This window comes from Uranotaenia lowii, chromosome 2 (assembly GCF_029784155.1).
Source record: "Uranotaenia lowii strain MFRU-FL chromosome 2, ASM2978415v1, whole genome shotgun sequence".
In the NCBI taxonomy this organism is placed as follows: Eukaryota; Metazoa; Arthropoda; class Insecta; order Diptera; family Culicidae; genus Uranotaenia; species Uranotaenia lowii.
In genome coordinates this window covers 299,874,007-299,895,498 of record NC_073692.1, presented here as the reverse complement: position 1 = coordinate 299,895,498, position 21,492 = coordinate 299,874,007, and the positions used below count along the sequence as shown (strand labels likewise).

At 33.4% G+C, this 21,492-nt stretch overlaps 1 protein-coding gene and 2 non-coding genes across 4 annotated transcripts in view; 2 read left to right on the top strand and 1 right to left on the bottom strand.

The window, feature by feature from the left end:
• The window catches only part of LOC129750057 (Krueppel-like factor 3), a 582,531-nt gene that overhangs the window by 384,296 nt on the left and 176,743 nt on the right, over positions 1-21,492 (top strand). The window lies entirely within an intron of this gene.
• On the top strand, positions 2,354-2,548 carry LOC129750220 (U2 spliceosomal RNA). The gene has a single exon (XR_008738351.1). It is a non-coding gene; the product is annotated as a U2 spliceosomal RNA (small nuclear RNA).
• Trnak-uuu (transfer RNA lysine (anticodon UUU)) lies at positions 3,592-3,664 on the bottom strand. Its single transcript has one exon. It is a non-coding gene; the product is annotated as a tRNA-Lys (tRNA).

Sequence of the window (21,492 nt, the reverse complement as noted above, 5' to 3'; positions counted from 1 at the left end):
AAAAAAATGTCCCAGTAGCCAAAAGCTAAATCCCTAGGCTTCGTAAACAAGAGTGGACATTTTCAAACCCCCCTTTGTCAGTTTAGTTATCTATGCAATGTGCAAAAGTGCTGAATGTTCTTATTCAAACATAAATTATAGTAAAATCATGAGAAAACAAACCGTCAGCGAGCGCGGGGGCTAAAACACGCACAAAATTAGCCGAAAAACAAGCACCTGATGGTGCAATCCTTTACCGGTTACAGAAACATTCGCGAATGCAATCGTGCAATCGTTTGGCGATTGTGTTTCAACAATCATTTGCGAATCAATTCACCCAACGAACGTCGTGGTGAAAATAAAAAACGATCCAGTTAACTGCGGCGAACGTTTCGGCCATCGGTTCGTTCACCCGAACGTATTTAAAAGTTCATTCATTCGGATTGCCAATCCGACCAATCAGCGGTCGTCTGTTCACGCTCGCATCGCCGATGCTATCATCGTGAACGGAGCGGTGATTGAGAATCATTAGCGTTCATGCTGGTGAACGAATTTTTCCATCCTTGCTTCTGACCATACACTTATTCAAAATCTGTATATAGTAAGATAACATGTAAATAGTAGATTTAATTGTAAATAGTAGTCTTAGGTTTTGTATATAGTAGCTATAAGTAGTCTTTTTGAAAAATCTCCTAACAAACAGTTCCTCATTATTGGACAAAACATTTTGAAACATTATAGTACTATCTGATTTAAGAACACCTCACATACACTATCAACTAAAGCTGAAAAGAGCAATCTGTATCACTTGAAAAAGATATATATGTAAATAATCAACAAAGCACTGAATAAAGATAAATTGAAAGTCAAAAAAAAAAAAAAAAAGGATAAAACCAGTCAGTCTGGCAACCTTATAGTAGAATGAACCAACAAATACGGGTTCTACGAATCGATACCGCCTCAGAGTTTTAATTTTTTTTTTCAAATCTAAACTCAGAATTGTAGTTTTTAACGGATTCTCAAAATCAAAGATTCCATTCTCATGCTTAAAATGAATTCTCAATTCAAATCTTTTATTTATTATCTTACTTTTGATCCTTATTTGTTAATCTTCTGGAAAGGATTCCATTTTCTTTTTGGTCATGCGTTTAATTCGTTGTGTAATATCCCTTTCTTTTGTTATTCTTTAACCTGTTTATAAATTCAAAGATGTAATAATTCTCTTTCTATTCCTTTCACTTTTCCAGAGAATAAAATTCTGATTCTGAATTCAGAATGAATTTCGGATATTAAATAAAGATTTGCATCCATAAGAATTTGGAATTCCGATTATGTTTCTTAAGTCTGATTTTAATTTCGAAATATTTTTTCTTTAGCAAACACAAGTCTAAATTTAGAATTCGATTATGTGTTGTGATTTTCATAAATAATTAAAGAATGACAAAGCTAATTTCAAGCTTGTTTTATAAAATTTGAAAAATAGTACAATAGTCCAGCCCATAATGATCTTGGAAGAAGATTTTAAGAAAACATTCTTGATTTTTTGAAAACATATTTCATTTTCATGACTATACTCTAACAGTAAGGCTAAACATATTTAAAGGTAGAAGCAGATGCAATTTCCCTGCTGATTATGAATAGCTCATTGATAAAGATTCAAAATAAATCAATCGCTCATTAAACTTGACGTACGATTAGTTCACCTACACATTCATTCATTCATTCATTTTTCATTCGTTTATCTCAAAAGTAACCTTATTCATTGATTTATCGTTTGCGAAAGAAGTTTAACAACAAGTGTGTGTATCAACAAGTCCAACCAAAGCATGCTTTGAAAATAAAGATCAGATTTAAGAATTTTGTTGAGTAGTCGATGGAAACATGGAAGCTCGGCCGAATTTAGGTGATGGTTTTCCATTAGTGCAAGTGGGATGCAGCTGAAATTGCACCCAACTGTGGACCAATGTTACGGGATTTGTTAATCCAAACTTTGACCAAACAGAGGGCAATGAAAAAAAAACACAGACTGGGCTGAAAGCACTACAAAATACCTACTTCCAACGTGTGTGTGCTTTATTTTCTCTGCGAATTTGTATCCCCTTATTCGTACCATCGACCGCCTTGAATCGTCTGCCTCGGTCTGCCTGACGATGAGTCAGCCAAAACAACGCTCCACCATCCAGCCAGCGAAGAGGCAAGCCGGCCGGCACGTTGAGGCAGGTCAAGTCAGTTTTCCTTCCATCCACACTACGCTCTTCGGTCTGGCTGGGGTTCTCTTCATTTTCGTTTCCTCCTCCTCTACCCGGATAGCTAACAATCGCTAGCGCGCGATGCCGCCCGGTGGTTAGGTGGCTCGGCACAACCCCAGTTCGGTATCGCTTCTCGGCCTAAAGGCTAAGATCAAAGTGTAGTATCTGTTCTTATCAGCTTAACATCTGATAGATCTCCCATAGGGAGACAACAAATGTTAAACTGATTTTTGGAAAAGGGCGGAATGTTTAGGGGCTTGCTCCACTTCCGCCACGGGTTGGCCCGGTATTGCAGTACCGCCGGGATCGGCCCACGTAAACTTGAAAAAATATCTTTAAATCGAAGTTCAAATTGAAAAATTCCTACTCAGTTGCAAAACAGTATTAAACTTGTTTTGCTTACATAGCAATTTCAAGGGTAGAGAAAATCAAGCACTGAAACGCTCCCTGGGCAATTTGCTGGCATAATCAGTGATGTCAACCTTCCAGATTTTGTCTGGATCTTCCAGGCTTTTTGGACTTTCGCCCGACATTTTTTCAGGTTTCCAGACTTCTAAACTTTTGACATTTCTTCCAGACTTTTGGTTTAGGACCTAAATTGTTTTAAGGAACTATAAAAGTTGATATTGGTCAGGGTGTAATATGGCAGGAATCGATTAAAATTAATGAATTATGAATTCAGAAGTGTTTGAAACCTTTTAATAATGTCAAATGCTTCGGAGATGTATGTTTAATTGAGAGTCAGACAGAGTACGTGACACAGAAACTGGCAGAAACATACGATTAGTGATTATCAACAACATGGAGATCTTGGTGACCAAAAAAAAGGTCACCACCCTCAAAACTTAGCTATCCAGACATTTCCAGATCATTCCAGACATTTTTTCAAAATCTTCCAGACTTTTCGAAAAACAGTTGAGAACCCTGGGCATAATAATAACTCATATTTTTTTAGATATGATTACTGTTCTAGTTTTGTAAAGTGTTTATAGATTGTTGTAAAAAATATATATACATGACAAAATATTTGGTAAACACTAATGTGATATTGAGTTTAGTTTGAATATCTTATATATATACACATAATTGTTGTTCGATAAAAACAAAATTCTGACTGATCGGCATGGAACTCTCGAATAACTTATTTGGTATGATTACCTTGTAAGCTTTTAATGTTTTTTTTTTTAATTTTATTTTTATTTATTTTAAATCACTTTTGTTTTCAAACTGTTAAAATCCATTTCCATCTCAAACCATCTTAAAAAAATAAAAATTTCTTAATAACTGAATTCAGAAAAAAAAGTACTTTAGTTTTACTAAGTTTTTCTTGACTGACATATTTCTGTCGAAAAAAAAATCACCCCGCCCGAATAGGGACTTGAACCCTAGACCGTTGGATTAAAAGTCCAACGCTCTACCGACTGAGCTACCCGGGCTGTTGGAAAATGGTGTCGCCAATAGACGAGGGCTTCGGTTGGGTGAATTTTTCGCCTCGGGTGGCATCTTCCAGTGGAATCAATCACTGCTGCCCGGTTGAATTTTCACACATTCCCTCTTGCCAAATTGTAAATGTGCAAAGCAATTTGTGCTTTGGGATGAGTCATGCTTACTTTTCTGGAAGGTCGAATCGTAACCGATGAAGCCTTCAACTTTCGACTTCAATACTGCTCAAGAAAAAAAATCATTTTACAGATACTGAACTTTACTGATTTGATCATTTGAGACGCATGGGAATGATAAGAGAGGAAAAACACGTGGTCTAATAAGATTTTTTGAATGTCATTTCCTATCATTCGTTCAAATTGTTAAAAAAAAATGTTATAATTTTTGATTCATTAAAAAAAATTTAAAAGATAATTATAAAGTTGAGAAGAAATTTTTCTTCATAAATCATATATTATGCATTTCAAATTATTCCCTTATCAGTTCTGACATATGCGGACGATTGCTTGCTCCAAACAGCTGTGCTATTTTTAAACATGAAATATAATGACACAACAAAATACCGCGTCGTCAGCAGCAGGAAGTGATCTTAAATTACCGAGGTTGCGGTCGAGGAGTGCTTACAATTTGTGTAATGAATATCAAAACTGAAATGCATTTTCATACTACGACAAGAAAAAAAATCCGAAACAAAATTCTTAAAAAAAAATTTATTACGAGATTTGAATTGAAAAAAATAAAATAAAAAAAAGTGTGAATTTGATTTCATAACGCAAGAATCAACACTCAGAACATAATTCAACATTCAAATGTTTTAAAAATGAGTTTTTGATTGAGAGCATGAAGAAAGTTGAGATTCTAAACTCTAAAAAAAATTAAAAATTTAAAACTTTTGTTCAATTTGAAGTTTTGAAATCTAAACTAGACGTTTCGGAGAATTTTCTGTGTTTTTCTTTTTTAGAGCTCGTGATTCTTTATCATCTATAATATGCATTTTTAGTCTCTTACGTGTATGAACTCGGAAAAAAAAACTCCAAGCCCCGAGATCTGAATTTTGACATTAAAATTATTTATTTAAAAGAAAGTCTACGTTTTGATCCAATTTTTCGAGTAATATGTAAATTTATTTTTCGGCATATCGGTGAAATGTAGTTCTGAAATTGATAAAGATGGATAGAGAAGTGAGGAGAAAATTTAAAGATGTTGAAAAGAGCGAAAGAGCATTTTTGCGAGGAAACTTTACCCCGCAACATTTCATTATTTAAGAGAAGTAGTACCGGGATAGAGGTGACTTTACCTTAACCCTTTCCTTCCCACGAGGTTTTTCACGTTTTAAAAATAGAAATATTTATTTACAGCTAGAGTTCTTGAACAAAAGATGCATAATTTAAGCCTACTTTAATGATCCATTTGATAAATTTGGGTTTTGAGGTGGATCATATGTGCTCCATTGGGAAGATAACAACACATAGGGTGCAAATGAAAAACAGGAAATAATTGCAAAAAAATATGGAATTTCATCACTTCATTGATCACAAACTAAAACGATCCTATTTGACGAAAAACTTCTTTGGTATACACATCCCTCGAAAGTCTATTTATTGAAATATCTGAAATTTTCATTTTTGCCTTGAACAATTGGCCGCCATGACACTTTGCGCAAGGGAAACAAAACATGCCGTTTTTCGAGAAAGTCTCGAACTTTTACAAATATTTTAAGACATGTGGTCATTTAAGCAGATGAAATAACTATCCTGAAGCGATTTTTTTTTGTTGACGAAATGATTTTTCTTGAGTATTGATAAGAAGCTTCACAAGAAGAAAAGTACGTTTTGTTCCCAGTGTATCACCAGTGATCCACTTAACTTACTCAAAAATTTATATGTTTTAGTTGAAATCTAAGTAAACCATCATTTGATTCTGCTTGCATAAGCAACCTTCTGCACGTCAGTATTTTTATTTGAAGGAAATTATAAAAACTTGTCAAGTTATTGAGCAACAAATGACGACTTGATTTAAATTCGAAAAAAATCCGACTTTTTTGCAGCTTTTGATCTGCCAAGCAAAACCTAGCGAACCGATTCTCTTCAAATTTTGTGCAATGTTTCTTCACTCATATCTACACATTCGGTGAAAAAATGGTGTTGATCCAAAGCGTCCAGTTCAAATGCGAGCTGAGCAAAGTTGTGGATCACCTGTGCTACCATGGGAAGGAAAGGGTTAACCTATACAATGAAATCTGGTTGGTCCGAAGTCTACATGGGGTGAACACGTATACTCCGGACGGGCTAATATGAAAACTATGGTTTGATTTCAAAATTTCAAACACTTGTCAGACTCTGATTTATTATTTTTTCTGAGTTCAAAGGGTTCTCAATTATGACAAGTTTAAAACTGACATGAAATTATTTTGTAAGAAAAAAAATGAGCCTATGAAAACTGAAAAAAGAGTATTTAAAATTTTCTTTAAAATCTTAACCCGAACAAATCCAAATTTTGAAACTCTAGATTTTTTATAACCAATTGTGACTTTCGAGCTCTGGATTAGATTTCATTTATTCTGTTCCAAGAGCGAAAAATTGTTTAAATCCCATTAGGAGAACTAAATTTTTGATTGAAACGGATTTCGAAAGTTCTCAAATTGATCAGTTTTGGACAGGAATCCTGTGAGTTGGAGTTGAAAAATATAACTTTGGATGATAAATGTTCCTTGATTCTTGCAGTACATTTCATATGAACAAACCACATACCTAACATGGAAAAGATATTCGATGTTATACAAATGAATTATACAAATAATAGTATTTTTTTAAATTTAGCATTTTTGTCCGCTTATTTGAAAGCTATTTCACTGTAGGATTAAAATAAAAAAAACACAAGAATACGGTTTACATAGCCACATTGAATAATACTCAATTAATACTCAAAATATTTTTCTCCCATACAAATTTCCATGCAATATTGAAACGCTTTGCGCTAATTCAGGAACCAACCAAATCATTTCAAATTTTACCTACACAGATGCTTGGTGACCCGAAAAGCATCGGAAAAACATATGGTAGCAAAAAGTCAATTTTAGCAGCGGTCTTCTGTACATATTTTAAGTCACCTTTTTTAAATTTTCATTACATTTTTTTAATAATTTTATAATTTTAGATCTGCGTGCAAACAATTATTATTAGCCAGAAATTTATGGTCACTTAAATCCCAAAATCATTTCTAGTCTACATGATTTTTAGTTTTTTTTATCATTGATTAATTATTTGAATTCAAAATTCCTAAATTAAAATGAATTATTAGAAACTCCACACTTCAAATCAGGAACGAGTATCAATATCCTTTTTTCTAAAAAGATTTTGAACCAAGTTGATAAATTTATCCGAAAATCCATATCAAAGTATTGATTCATTATTCATTAAATTCTGGTTCAAAATTCATCCTCAAAAAAATATGCATCCAATTTGTTCAAAATTAAGAATTCCTATTATTCATTTTCAAAATTTCAATTCAATTTGGGGATTCTGTTCTTGCTAACTGAACAAGTTTGTTAAATAATTTTGTCTCAAAAATTTTTATTTTGAGAAAAATTTTAGGGTTAAATGATCTCAAGATTTTTCCAATCAAGTGTCATGAAAAAGGCAAAAACTACAATTCCCAGAAATTTTTACCCGTTACAGTCCCTGGAGTGTCAATTTGACACTCCTGACTAAAACCAATATATCTCTCTTGTTTCTCAACCGATGTTTAGTTTTGCAAACCTCGTAATGTAACTCAAATATGTTTCTCAGACTGTGTTCAGCTACCACACATCAGTTTTCCGTTATTCAAAGTCTAAGAACAAAAAATCCGAAAAAAAACGCTTCAGAAAGAAGACTGTAGATTAAGGTTGCCAGAATTTTTTCAACACGTATCCGGGCCGGACAATCCGGTCATTTTTTTTAAACCTGGCAAAATCCGGGCATTTCATTTCTTAATCAAGACCAAAAATCCGGGCAATATCCGGGCAAATTTTGTCAAAACCCAGAAATTACTCAACAAAAATCAAGATTGAAGAATTGAAAAAAATAATGTTTTCTTCAAAATTCAAAAATAAATTTTGAAATCGTATTTTAATCTTCGAAAAATCCTTTCATGATTAGTAATCTGCTCATTTTTTTTTTGTTTTAGTAGCTAAATAAATAAAATTTACAACCAATTTATTTTTTTTTGCCAAATATTTAAAGCGAAAAAATCCGGACAAAATCCGGGCATTTTTGAATAAAACCCCGGCAACCGGGCCGGGCCGGACTGTTCTAAAATTTTGTATCAAATATCCGGGCAAACCCAGAAAAAAGCCGGGCAATCTGGCAACCTTACTGTAGATCAGCTAAGGAATGATCAGAAAAATTTCACTTAGTGTCCAAGAAAGCTGTGGTTAGAAGCTATCCGTTGCACGTGACAATTTGTTTAATTTTTTTTTTAAGATCATGACCACAAAAAAACGTAAAAAGTGGTGTAGAAAAACCATTCTTTTAAATAATTGAATTGTCAAAGTTGTTTAAGTCACACCAGATAAATTTTGAAAAGAGGATTGGAAAGTTGACATAATTTGGCACATTTCAGCGGGTGGGGGTGTGGATTTCGAAATTCCAATTTAGCCAAAAATAATAGCTATTCCAAACATACAATAAACCAGGAACTTGCTTTCTAATATCACTTTTCTACTTATGGTTATCAGACAAACTCAAAAAACAATAAAATTTACTGATAGAAAAAATCAAAATTTCCAAAACAAAACAAAATTAATGTTTCAAATCCATTCTAATTCCGGTAAGTCATTAATAAATTATTCAAAATGATGTTCCTTATTCTGTACTACAAAATTGCCAGAAAATAAATCCTAAGCAGTCAAGTTTCAAATTTGGAATCAATATTCCTGGAACACCAGAAAAATAATGCAAATCAAAATTTTGTATGACGCTTCGGACATAAGAATTATTACACAGAAATTGACAGAAATAGAATACCTAACATATAATACCAGATTTTAACAAAATCCAAATTCTCAAATAAATGTCAGATCAGGTTTAAAACTAACCGTGATTAAAAATTGTTAGAAAAATGATAATGATTGTTATTTATGATTCATCCTTATTCACATATCTTTTCTTCACATTCAATTTAAGGGTTGATTAAAAAATTCCGTTGATGTATCGTGAATTTGGAAAAAAATATTCACGATTTGAAATGTAAATTGTCGATGAGGGACAAAAATCCATTTGGAACTTAGGAATGTTTATTCAATAGGTAGTTGATAATTGAAATTTATTTGAAAAAAAAAATAAAATATTTAATTTTATTTCAAGGGTACCAGTGATCAAAGTCAAAGATAAAACCCTTTCCTATATTAAAATTCGTCCAGTTATTCAAATAAGAGGCTAAAAAAGTTCGAAGTAATAACTTTCTATACCTATTTATGTTAAAAAAATGTTCAATTAAACTGCAAAGTACGGATTGGGAATTGATCAAAAAGAAACTAATAGAATAAAAATAAAAACAAAGAATTCTAAGTTTTGTTGTAAATATTTAAAGCACCAAGATAATACAAATTTAGTTTACATTGCGCATTAAAATTTAACTTCGACGTTGCTGCTTCGAATCAGTTTTCTAAAGATTGATTAAAAATAATAATGATCATTAAACATGATTTAATATATTTTTTTTTCTTTTTTTATAGGAATTTAATCCATTAAGGAATGATCTTCCTCGAATTTATTTAATATAATGAAATTAAAGAAACGTTTATAAATTTTCGATCGAAGGTTTTGAAGTTTAAAATTTCAATCTCTAAATATTTTTTTACTTTCAATTGAAATATTGGGTCTTGAGAAGGACAGATGTAGAATAGAAACTATGTTTTTGTAATTAAAAAATTTGGTTTCAGAATATAATGATTTCATACCACAAAAGCTCAAAATAAAAAAAGGCTCACTTATAAAAAAAAATATAACATTTAATAAGTTTGACTTTAAGATTCGGTACATTTATTTGAAAATTAAATCAAAATATATCGATTAAAAATATAAGTTTTTTAACATTTTCGAAGGATATTTTTTGTTCAACAATTTCGTCTCAACACTCAAAAAACTTATTCAAGAAATTTAGTTAATAACTCAAGGGAACAGCATTTTTTGCCTATGATTTAATGATTTTTTTGGTAGTTTTAAGCGTCCCAAACTCGAATCTTTTGTCAATTTTTGTCTATAACCTTAAGTTTTGGTGATATGGAGTTTATAAGCTTGAAATGTATTAGTTAAAAAAAATAAATGTATTAGTTTTATGTGAAATAATTCATTGGTAACTGATGAGTCTACGTTAAAAAAAATCAGATTCTTAAATTGTTTATTATATCTGTTTCATTGAATTAAGGAATAATATATTAAAGATGATGGTGCATGATCTAAAAAAGTTAAATTCTACAGTTTTCAAAAATTTGGAAAGATATTATTACAAGTATTTTTTATATAACTAAATGAAGTTAAAAAAAATGAAATCATTGAACAAAATTTGTTCAAACCTGGATAAAAATTAGATTTTGGCTTTAAAATATTCAAAATTAATTTAGGTTAGAACTTCTATTCTATTCTATTCTATTTTTATTTATTTAAAGATGATTTTAACCTTCGTGGTCATTCACCCTCTGTATCGAGCAATAGGTTACAGGTTTAGAACTTCCTTAAAAATGAAAACCTCTATAATTTTTTTCGCAGAACTCAAAATAAATTGAACTCTTGGGGAAAGTTGAAAATTTAGTGAAAACCTTTATTTTAAAATATTATGCATTTGTTTTTAAGTTTTGTCAAAAAATGGAGAAATTTCTCAAATGATTTAAAATATTTTCAAAAGTTATTTTTAAAACAAAAGCTTATTAAAAATTGCATATTTTGATTCCGGGCGACCAAATTAGTCAACATTAGCTTTTAAATTCTTTACACCTTGAAGGATGCAGATTTTGTGGCCTTGTGTAATTTATCAAGAAGTCTTTGGATGTGATGTTGAGCATTCATAAGAACAAGAAACACGAAATGAAATTGAGACTGAAATTGGTTCTTGAAGAATATTTTATATCAGCACAATTTTTGTAAATCAATTTTTTTAGTAATAAAGAAGAGGATATTAGGTTTTATATTTGGTTTTGCTAATTCTGATGACCATCGTGAGTCGTGATACATGTCTTCTAACTTGTTGATGTATAAAATTAGTAGGGGAGAGTGGGGTATCGTGGGCCATGGGGAAACGTGGGCCACTTTTAACATCTCAGATGTTTGTTGAGATAAAAATCTCAAACCAACTGTCATCGTCGTCGCTTTGCGTGAGCATATATTCCTATAGGTTGTTGACTGAAATACGCATCATTCGCTTCTTTTATTTATCAAGCTAAAAAAAAGTTAGAAAAATTTACTTACATAATTAAAAAAACACCCGCTAATTTCATCGCTGGGGAACCTAAAATGCATAACAAAAATATGCTCATACGCTTATGATCTTAGTTTTGTCATGATCTTTCACGTGGAAAAGGAATTTTTGATGAAACATCAATAAGTCACACAAACGCAACCAATTTGCAAATCATAGCTTGTGGGGAATCATGGGCCACACATCTTGAATCACCTATATTTTTATGTTTTCATACACATACAGAACTTAAAATACGTTTTACCTATCTGCAAAGTTTTCTTATGCCAAATAAAGAGTTATGAAAAGTATTTTGTCCATCCTATATAAGAAATTTTGCCAAAACGTTCGAAAGCCAGCTTTTGGAATCTATGCGATCATACACAGCTCTCTTTTTTATTTCTTCATCTGAAATTGCTTTTAAATAACAAAATGAATTAGGAAATCACAGTTTTTGGTCAACTCATAAACTTTGCATGTTATTTGGTCAATTTGGATTTAGTGGCCCACGATTCCCCACCATTTTTCAAAATCAAAAAAATATAGCTTTTTTTCAATCAGTCAGAATTTGGGGAAAATAACTTATTAAAAATTAAAAAAAAAACCTTATGATACCTTGAAAATGTAGAAAACCATGTCATTTTTTATTTTCATTTTATCTTTTATAATAAAGAAGTTATGGAACAACGAAAAAAAATGGTCCATGATTCCCCACTCTCCCATATTATTGGTATGAATTAATTTTGAAGTTCAAATGGTTGGTTTCAAATTCTTAACGTGTTTAATTACACTTCCTAATAAAACCCCTTTTTTAAGACGAGGTAGAATTTTTGAATGTCAAGTTTTCTAGAGTTTCAATACAAAAGATTGATTGAATTACAAATTGAAATTATCAATAAAAAATAAGGGTCTAACGGGTAAAAAAAACACCATTTCACGAATTTTTTTTAGAGCTATCGTTCAAACAAATGTATTCAAATTTTTTGCATGATACAAAGCATTGTTAAAAGAACATTTAGTAATTTTTCGTATTTCGTATTAGAAAACAAGATTTGTGGTGGACACTGTATCTCAGCACAGAATCATCTGAAGTCAAAACATCAGAAAAAAATATTTTTAATAGATGTTTTTCTGGACCCCAACAATTTTATTTTATTTAAAAAAAAATTATGGAATTTTTGTGGCTGTTTTAAATAAAAACTACGATTTTTCACGAAAAAAATACGCCATTTTTTATTTGTAAAATCTCCCCAAAGTAAAAAAAAAGAAAATCGTTGGGGTTTGGTATTTTATATGTAGAAAATATGATCCAAATTTGGAAAGAATCGATGAAGTAGTTATCAAATGACGATATCCACTGACTTTAAAAATGTGCTTTCGAGAGAAGCGCGTTTTAAGTTTCTGCTGATGCAGTATTAGATAAGAGGAGATAAAGGCCTATAATTTCTACAGTTTTGCTTCGATTGACTTGAAAATTTGACACAACATTCTTGAAATGTTTTACAATAAGAAATTTAAAAAATTTGATTTTTTGAAAGTGTTAGACCCTGCTCCCCCCTTAACGGCATATTTGTAGTGTCGTAAAATGAAATGTTTTATGCCTAGGGTGATATTAAAGACTAATTTCCACCGGAGGCGAGCAAAATTTCTGACTTTCTTGTTAACATTTATGAAACACCTTTTAAATTCAAGTAATTTTCCGTTACTACGTTAAAAGGGTGCGTCAATAAAAAAAAGTAATAGTGCAAAATTAAAGATTTCAAGAATTCATTGAGGGTCCTCGAAGATTATTTTTATTTGGATGCACCCGAATAAAGTTACATGCCGCCAGACTTCCAATAGTATCATTCATTTTGACACTTAAAAGTGGATTAGGGTTAAGTTATCGTCGTTTCAAATCCACACAATGCATTAAAAATTCAAATTATCAGGGACAAAAATTAACGAGAATGACCATGAGCAACTTTACTGATCTTGATTCCAGGACATAAGCGAATCAACCAGGCATCAGGTTGATTCATAAATTTGACATTGTTGAATCAACCTCTCATGATAGTTGCTTCATCTAAATGTTGGTTCCGATGGAGAGCAAATTTTAAGTCGAATCTAGTATCAGTCAACAGAACCAATAATGTACATCTTTTCTAGCTTTTCACAAGAATATGTTTGATGAATGATTTGGGGAAAATAAAATTCTAACAAATGAATTAAAGGAAACCCCTAAAGTAACGTTTACTCAGCAAACAATGAAAGTTAAATACTAATATTCAAATTTAACGAGAGCTTTGGTAAATAGAAAAGCTGGTTACACTCAAAAAATGGTTCAACCTTGAAAAAAGTTGTAAACATTTGTAGCCTCATTGTTAACTATAGTTCAAAAGTTTAAAATGGCTGAAAACGTGTACAAAAAGGAGCATTCATTTCGAAATGTTTGAGGTATTTCTAAATCAATCCTTTTGCAGATGGAAGTTGTGAAATTGAGTTTAACAACTGTCAAATCATATTATTTGGAATTTTTCACAAGAATTAAAAAAGAAAAAAAATAATATGAACTTCTTTGAATGATGGCAAGGTTTCATGTTTCATTTTGATTAAAGATCTTTGAAGGTATGACTAATTTTTTTTAGTTCTCAAAATATCAAATGTAGATTTTATCAAGGTTTAAAAATCTGCCAAAATGCACTTATTTAGGACTGAATAGTAAAAATTCAAGATCGGCATATTTCAAAAACAATATATTGGTTCTAACATGTTCCAAATTAAAAAGAAAATTTAGAGTACGATATTAATGAGACAATAAATCCCATTGCGTATGTTTTTTTTTCCCACCCAAGTCCAAGATTCGTGTCTCTCTGACATCATGCTTCTTCTACGAATGGTTTGATGGATTGAGATCATTTCTGTCACAACGCCGTGCTCGTCGTCATCTCCGAGGAGCAGCTCGACATTCCGCTCGCTGCATTTATCATTCCGGGAGCCTTGCCTTGGGGGCATAGACGACTATTCGTAACCCTATGTTTAATCTAGGGGTACAAATAGTCGTCTAGGTAAGTAACTACAGAGGTGCCCATTCAAAAAATTATGAATCCGAAAAAAGGCGGATTGGAAATGATTCCAAAGCCATCATCTCTAGAGCGTGATCTCGAAACTATGAAAAGGTTTGGGTTCGATTATATTTTTCCATTTTTGTTTCTGATTGCTGCAAACCACCCCGATTATAATTGGTGCGACCCAAAGTCTAACTGAAGTGACTGAAAGCCGAAGCACATTATTAGATATTATGTGAAACAGTGGAATACGTTTAGGTTGTAAGTGCCAGCCTACATTTTGAGACAACTGGAACCAATTATTTGACATGTATGAACATAAGTCGTAGAGGAACCTCGGTCGCTCTTTGCTAAGTCAATCAATCAATTCTCTAGCTACCTCTAGTTCGTCCCTTCTCAATGAAGGTGGAATGTTTGAGAGTCACATTTGTATCGAGTATAAGAAGGCAGGCATGATGATTGGAAGTCGTCGAACGTCCCCCAGGGATATGGCCGGGGAAAATTGAGCTGTCACAACTCGGGCAAATGGAATCCGAGAAAAGAAAAACAACTAAAGCATTTTTTTTCTAATATATTTGGTTAAACTTAACAAACTAATCAGTAACAACAACTGGCCTGACTTCATGTTAAACTTGAAAGTACTGTTGTCTAGAAAATGTCTGGACTAAGAAATCACTAGCTGACATGAGTGAATAACTTTTTTAACAGGCAACAATTAAAAATAGGAGTTCAGATTGACACAAGACCCGAGAATGAGCCTCGAGTGTGAATTTCCAATAAATAAACTGAACTTGGTAACTCACATTGTTTCTTACAATTCAGATCTTTCCTCCAATTTCAACAACAATACATTTCTCGATATTTATAGTGCTCATTGGAGAATCACAACGATACTTTTTTACCCTTATCAATTTCCAACAGTCACGCCAGGTGACAATTAACCGTGATGTTATTTACAACCATTGCTAGAAGACTGCGAGAGGGCGCAAATAAATCCACAAGTAGACCCCTTTTAGCGATCAAGATCATCGAACAGGGCTAATGAGGTTCATTCAGTTCGGCAACGGTTTTTTTTGCTGTCCAACTAAATACTTCAGATCGTTACAAAGTAAAATTGTGTGATTGTTGTGGTGGCTCTTGTGTTTTTGGCTTTGTCCAGTTCTCACGGTGCGGAGTTGCGTTGTGTTTTCCTTCCAGTTTTTTCGTGCTTCAGAAAAGTTCAACCCTACCATGGCAGTAAATTAGTATCATTATATGGGTACCGTGGGTTCTTTATTAGTATCTACCTACCAACGTGCAAATATCCGATAATCGTTGGTAGTAAAATATTTCTTCTAATTTCAAATTGATTATGAGAATTATAAGTGCTGTGTGGCAGCTCCATAAAGAATACTGCCACTGGGATACTGAAGCATGTCATACGAGGCAACTTATCCAGTACTTCCCCGATACGAATACGAATAATTTACATAAAACAAGAGCTGATGGATAAAAACTTATATTGTGAATTTATATTGTGAATTTTAAACATCGCTGGTGAACTGGCGACAAAACACAGACTTCCGAAAATCTAGTGCTTCACTTTTCTTTGCTCGCTCCTTTAGTTAAACTCAAAATTAAGTACAACCGAGGTTCAAAACATAGTTCGATTCTATGAACTTAAAGTTAAGTATCCTTTTTCCTCCTTGCGATGGTTCAAAACGGAGTTCGAACTGCGAACTCAAAATTGATCCCTTTTTTTCCTTCGGCGAGGGATCAAAGCTGAGTTCGACCTTATGAACTAAAAATTGAACTCTTTCTGTTGGACTGAAAACACTTAGCGAGTTCACTTCGAACCGAAACAGCAACCAACGAACACGTCGCAAAGTATTGTCGTTCCGGAACAAATACCAAAAGATTATGAGGATCTTCACAATGTAATGTTCAACGCGTCAGCGTAAAATTCTGTCCGTCATTGTCATCATATATGGTGAGCGGCTTGGAATGTCCGGAAACTTCCGGATATTATTTACTTCCCATGGGAAGTAACATCCGGAAGTTTTCTTTGACCGGGAGTGTCAAAACTTTCCACTGCTCTTTAATTGCAATGCAATCTACCGGAACAGCAACATCCGGGTACAAAAAAATTTATCCATCTTTTAATTCTCTGAAAATAAACAACCCTCCAATAAAAAGGATATATTTGAGTTCGGCTGCCGAACTTAGTATTGAGTAAGCCTATCAGAACTTAGTTTTGCGATTGCCCACCCGAATAGACTTGAACCGTGAAAAAACCATGAAATTCATGTTCACATTACCATCAAATGTATGGTTGGCATAATCATTTCTATGGTCCACGATACCGTGAATGCACATTGAAATTCATAGTTTACGACCATACATTTCATCGTTTTGACGAAAATAACCATGAAAAAGGGGTATTGTTATGCAGCGTGACCTTGAAAAAAATGACGATTTTCCATACATTCAGATGCCCAAAAATATTAAGTTCATGGTAATTACACCTTCCATTTTTTCATAGTAGAACCATGAAAATCTTTTTATTTTCATTGTTAACCCACTGAAATAAAAAAAAAATGCACGTGGTGGAATTTCATTTTATATTTTTTGGCTGTCATCATTTTTATAGAAAGGTTTAATTAAAAATAGATTAATTTATTTACATTTATAATTTATTTTTAACACTTGTTTCACATATCCCGGTTGATAATCCGGGTTTTTAGAAGAAGAAAAAATTAATACACTGGGATACACAAAATTGGCACTTATTTGATTGATTTTCATGATCTGCACTGCGCACCGGCTCACTACCTTTCGCGGAATTATTCTCGGGAAACGGCTCTGGAACCCATTCTAACCCCAGGCTCCGGATGTGCGAATAATAAGCACGGGTTGTGCCATGCTTGCGCCCACGTCTTAAACACTTAGCTCTGTGATACTCTGCTCTCTCCATCTGCCCCTGGAAGAAAATAATTCACAAATAACTTTTAAGTCTTATGTAAAATACAAGTACTCACCGCGCTACCACCAGAATCCGTGCCGTCTCCTTCCGATTCCAATCTTTCAGCTATTTCCTGCTGAAATTGTCCGGAATAACCCGGTTCCGACCATAGAAAATATTAAATATGGCGCCCATTGGAATGGAAATTTTCCTCTATGCAACAAACCGTACACGCTCATCTTGAAGTCCCAGCTGTCTAGGTAATACATACAGTGAAATATTATGTATTAACCATATTTTTCATGGTTATCGCCATATTTATGGTAATTTCACAATAAAACCCAAATTTTACTTTTTAAAGGGATTGAGATTTTACATTGTTTTTCATTGTTAAGACGAAAACAACCCCCTGACAACTTGACAGTTCTGGCGAGTTTCGTGTGCCTGATTCAAAATCGCAGATGTCGCATGTGTACCGCTTGTTTACGTACTTTTCGAGCCATGCGTATGGAAAGGGCCCATCATCAAATGTGGTGCGAATCAGGCAAATTCATAACTTTCGAATGAATGAAGAAAAGATTCAACCGAAATTATTATACACATTCAATAATCTACCTATTCATTTATTGTATAGAAACAGTTTTTCCATAAAACAAGAAATGTTCTGCTATAATGTGAAAGTTTTGCCATTCTAAAATTTTCATATGTATCTCAGTTTATGAAAATCACTTGATGATTGTTGTGGTAATGTTTTGTTTTACATTTATTGTGTACGATTGTCCACAATAGTTTCGGTGGAAGGGATACTTGTTCCGAAAAACTGCCGATTATCAGTGGATTATTTTGATCAGTCCAGAAGTTTTAGACCTAATAAATGACACAAAGATTTACGTCTGTGAGTCGTTTGCATCGACTTAACTTTTGAAAACAGATCGTTTTTACATAACTGAGCTAAAAATTTTTAAATTCGAATCATTTTTTCATTTGTTGAATCAATTGAAAGAGAATATATTTCAATATGCGTCCTTCCGACATGTTAAGTCGCTTGATTTTCGATTTGACAGAACCAGAGAACCAGAAAAAACTGGCACACGCGATTTGTATGGGAAACGTCAAGTTGCCAGGGGGTTGGACGAAAACCATTGTTATTACAATGTAGAACCATGGTCTTGGTCTATTCGGGCAGTCAAACTCAAAGTTGAGGGCTGCCACTGAACCAAACCAAAACTACTTAATTTTGAGTTAAAAAATAGAGCGTGTGTCGGAAGTCGTTCGGAAGTCGGGAGTCCGGACTTCCGAAGTAAAATTTAGTGCTGGTGCGTTAATCAGTTCTAAAATTCTTGGCAACTCGGAAACACGTGCATTTGTTTCCTTTCTATAAGGGTATATACGGACGATAGTATGGGCAAAAAATTGGCCTCAGCCATAACCTCAAATTTTGATTTTATGGAGACCTCACCAGTGATGCTAGGTGCGTTACTAAAATCAGTATATGATACAGATACAGACATTTGTTATTTCGTTCAGATAAATGATGGGTTTAATTTCACATTCGAATAGAAATCTACGGGAAAGTTGCAAATTCTCAGTACTTATGAAAAAGTTTTTCAATAACAATGCAGTTAAAAAAATTAAATCATTTTCCAAATATCAATGCACTTGGCACCCCTGAACACCCAAAAAATCAAAACACGAACATCTGCACGGAAAATAATAAAAAGGTAAAATTTACCGAGTTAGCAAAGGTGAACGCTCGTGAAAGCCAAAAAGGTAACTTCTACCTCTTCGAGGTGAAACTCACCTCACAGTGAGGTAAAATTTACCTGAATCGAGGTTGGAAAAAAGGTACAATTCATCGAGAAAAAAGGTGAATCCAACACGGATAAAAAACTCTACAGGTTGTTATCAAAATTCGTATGGTTGGCTCTTCCATATCACTGATTTTTGGTTGAACCCATAATATTGCTGAATCTACATCGATGACTACGAATAAACTAGCGTTGCTGTAAAGTTGTTTTGGCTATCGAGGATTTCTCATCTGCTTATCGCTAATATGGCTAACATATGGTGGATTTGGCTATTTTATTCAGGTCAACTTAAAGATACTAAAATTTAGTTTTAGAATGTCACAAAAACAGAAGATGGTAAAAGTTATTTTTTGGCGAATACACATCAGAAAGCGGAAATGTAAGTTGAATTTGTTGTGTACATTTATTTGTTCTACTAACAGTTGTATTCAGTTTCAGATTCATCCGCTTGGACATATCAGTGGCAGCGCGCATACTTTGATCCCGGTTGGCCGAGGCAAAGGGAAATAACAAAATCCCCCAAAATGTCTCCAAATCAATTTTATCAAGTAAGTCATTCGATATTTTTTGAATATTTATAATGTTCTCTCGTTAGAAAAAAAAGCAATTTTGTTCTTAACGATTGTTTTTTTATATTTTGTTTCAGGGCCGGGGTGGCGTTTTCCGAGCAAGCCTCGAAAATTATCCTTCTGGAAACGGCGGAGCAGCAGCATTAATTAAGTTTATTGCATTGGTTTGAATAAAAAAATATACAACTGATGTAATATATGAGTCAATAAAACCACGTGTCTTTAAAATAAAAAGGAAAAACAATGCAATTAAATGCTCAAATTAATTTTAATTAACATTTGAATCTACAATTTACAACGTTCATGGGGAGCAGTATTACAGTTAAAACAGCCATACGAATGATTGACTTAAAATTCCTGTTGGATTCTCGAAGCTGATGCGATCGCTAAATCAGCCATTTATCCATTCGTGGCAACGTATATTCAGATGGTTGGCTTGAATGTATTTTCGGGTCAGAACCAAACAATCATATTTATGTTCATGTAGACGCGTAATATCGCTGATAAATCTATATATTTTTCTCCGTGAAAAAAGGTAAATCTTACCTCGTAGCGAGGTGAATTGAGCTCGATGAAAAAGTATAATTCACCTAGAAAAAAAGGTAAATCCAAATAAGGTAAAACTTACCTCGTAGCGAGGTGTAATTGACCTGGATTGAGCTAAACAAAACGGTACAATTCTTCTAAAAAAAAAAAGTAACTATTCGCCGAACCCGTTCATTGAGATTAAGCTGTTTTGTCATTCTAGGAACAAGTTTTGCTTTGTGCCTAATATGTGAAAATCGGAATAGAATGGTAAGTGTTCTTAAATATCATTTAGTTGTGCTGGTTCTCGTCATAATACTATTGATTTTGTTTCAGATCGGCCCATAGAGCTTTGAGGTGTATTCCACGTCATCCTCCAGCCGGAAAAGCCGAACCTGACCGGATTATTCGAACGGAGGAGGCCACGAATGTACGCAACGCAGGTGGATTCAGCGGCCATAGCGGCTCAGAAGAACGCGAAGCCGAATTACCAGTCCCTATTTATCTCCAATAAATATCATTTTTGAAAGAATTTTGTATTTTTTTAATTCTTATTGAAGAAAACAATCAAACCAACCAGCATTTACCTTTTAAATCAGTAAATGGGAAAACGGTATTATTTACTATTTTGCTAGGTGAATGCGAAAAAGGTAAAATTTACCTTTTTGCTAGGTGAATGAAAAAAAGGTAAAATTTACCTCGAAAGAGGGGGGGGAAAAAATTCACCTCGCAAAAAGGTAAATTTTACCTTTTTTTTATTTTCCGTGTGTGTATCGCTTTGCCTCAGGTTAAATATGTCGATATTAGTATCGGAATATCGCGTTTATAGTGCGCCCTTCTCCAAAATCAATTCTGTTATCCCATGGTTTGAGGTTAGGGCTGAGGCCTCCTGCTAAGGTGGTGTTCGTGTAGAACTATCAATATATCCTAATAGTGAAATTTTTTTCTCGAATGAAAATGCATGATTTACATAGTTATCAGTTCCAGAGATTTACGGATGATATTTATGGAGGACGCATACCATCAAAAAAAGAAAATTCAATGCTATTCAATTGGGAGAATAAAGTTGATTTTATATAAATTTATATTTCAATTTGCTTTACTAAAAGCAAATACACTTTAGAAAATCACTCCCAAATCGATGCTTAATCCTACTTTGTTGAATTGTGTATCAAGTAACACTAAGCATTCTGACAGGGAATTTATCAAGCACGCCATCATGAACAAGGTAGCTGAGCCTTGTTTATGTTTACAATTTGAACTAGACGAAGATCTTAATCTTTTGACTTTATAGTTCCAATCAAGCTGGATGTATCGCCTACAACCGTGCATCGAGCCAAAAAACGAGCCGGACTATCGACTTACAAGAAGGTAGTGACATCTTGCCATTACGGTAAAAAGGCCATGGAGTGGTACGCCGCCAACAACGTGCAGGTGGTTCCCAAGGACAAGAACCCTCCCAACACGCCAGAGCTCCGCCCAATTGAGAAATACTGG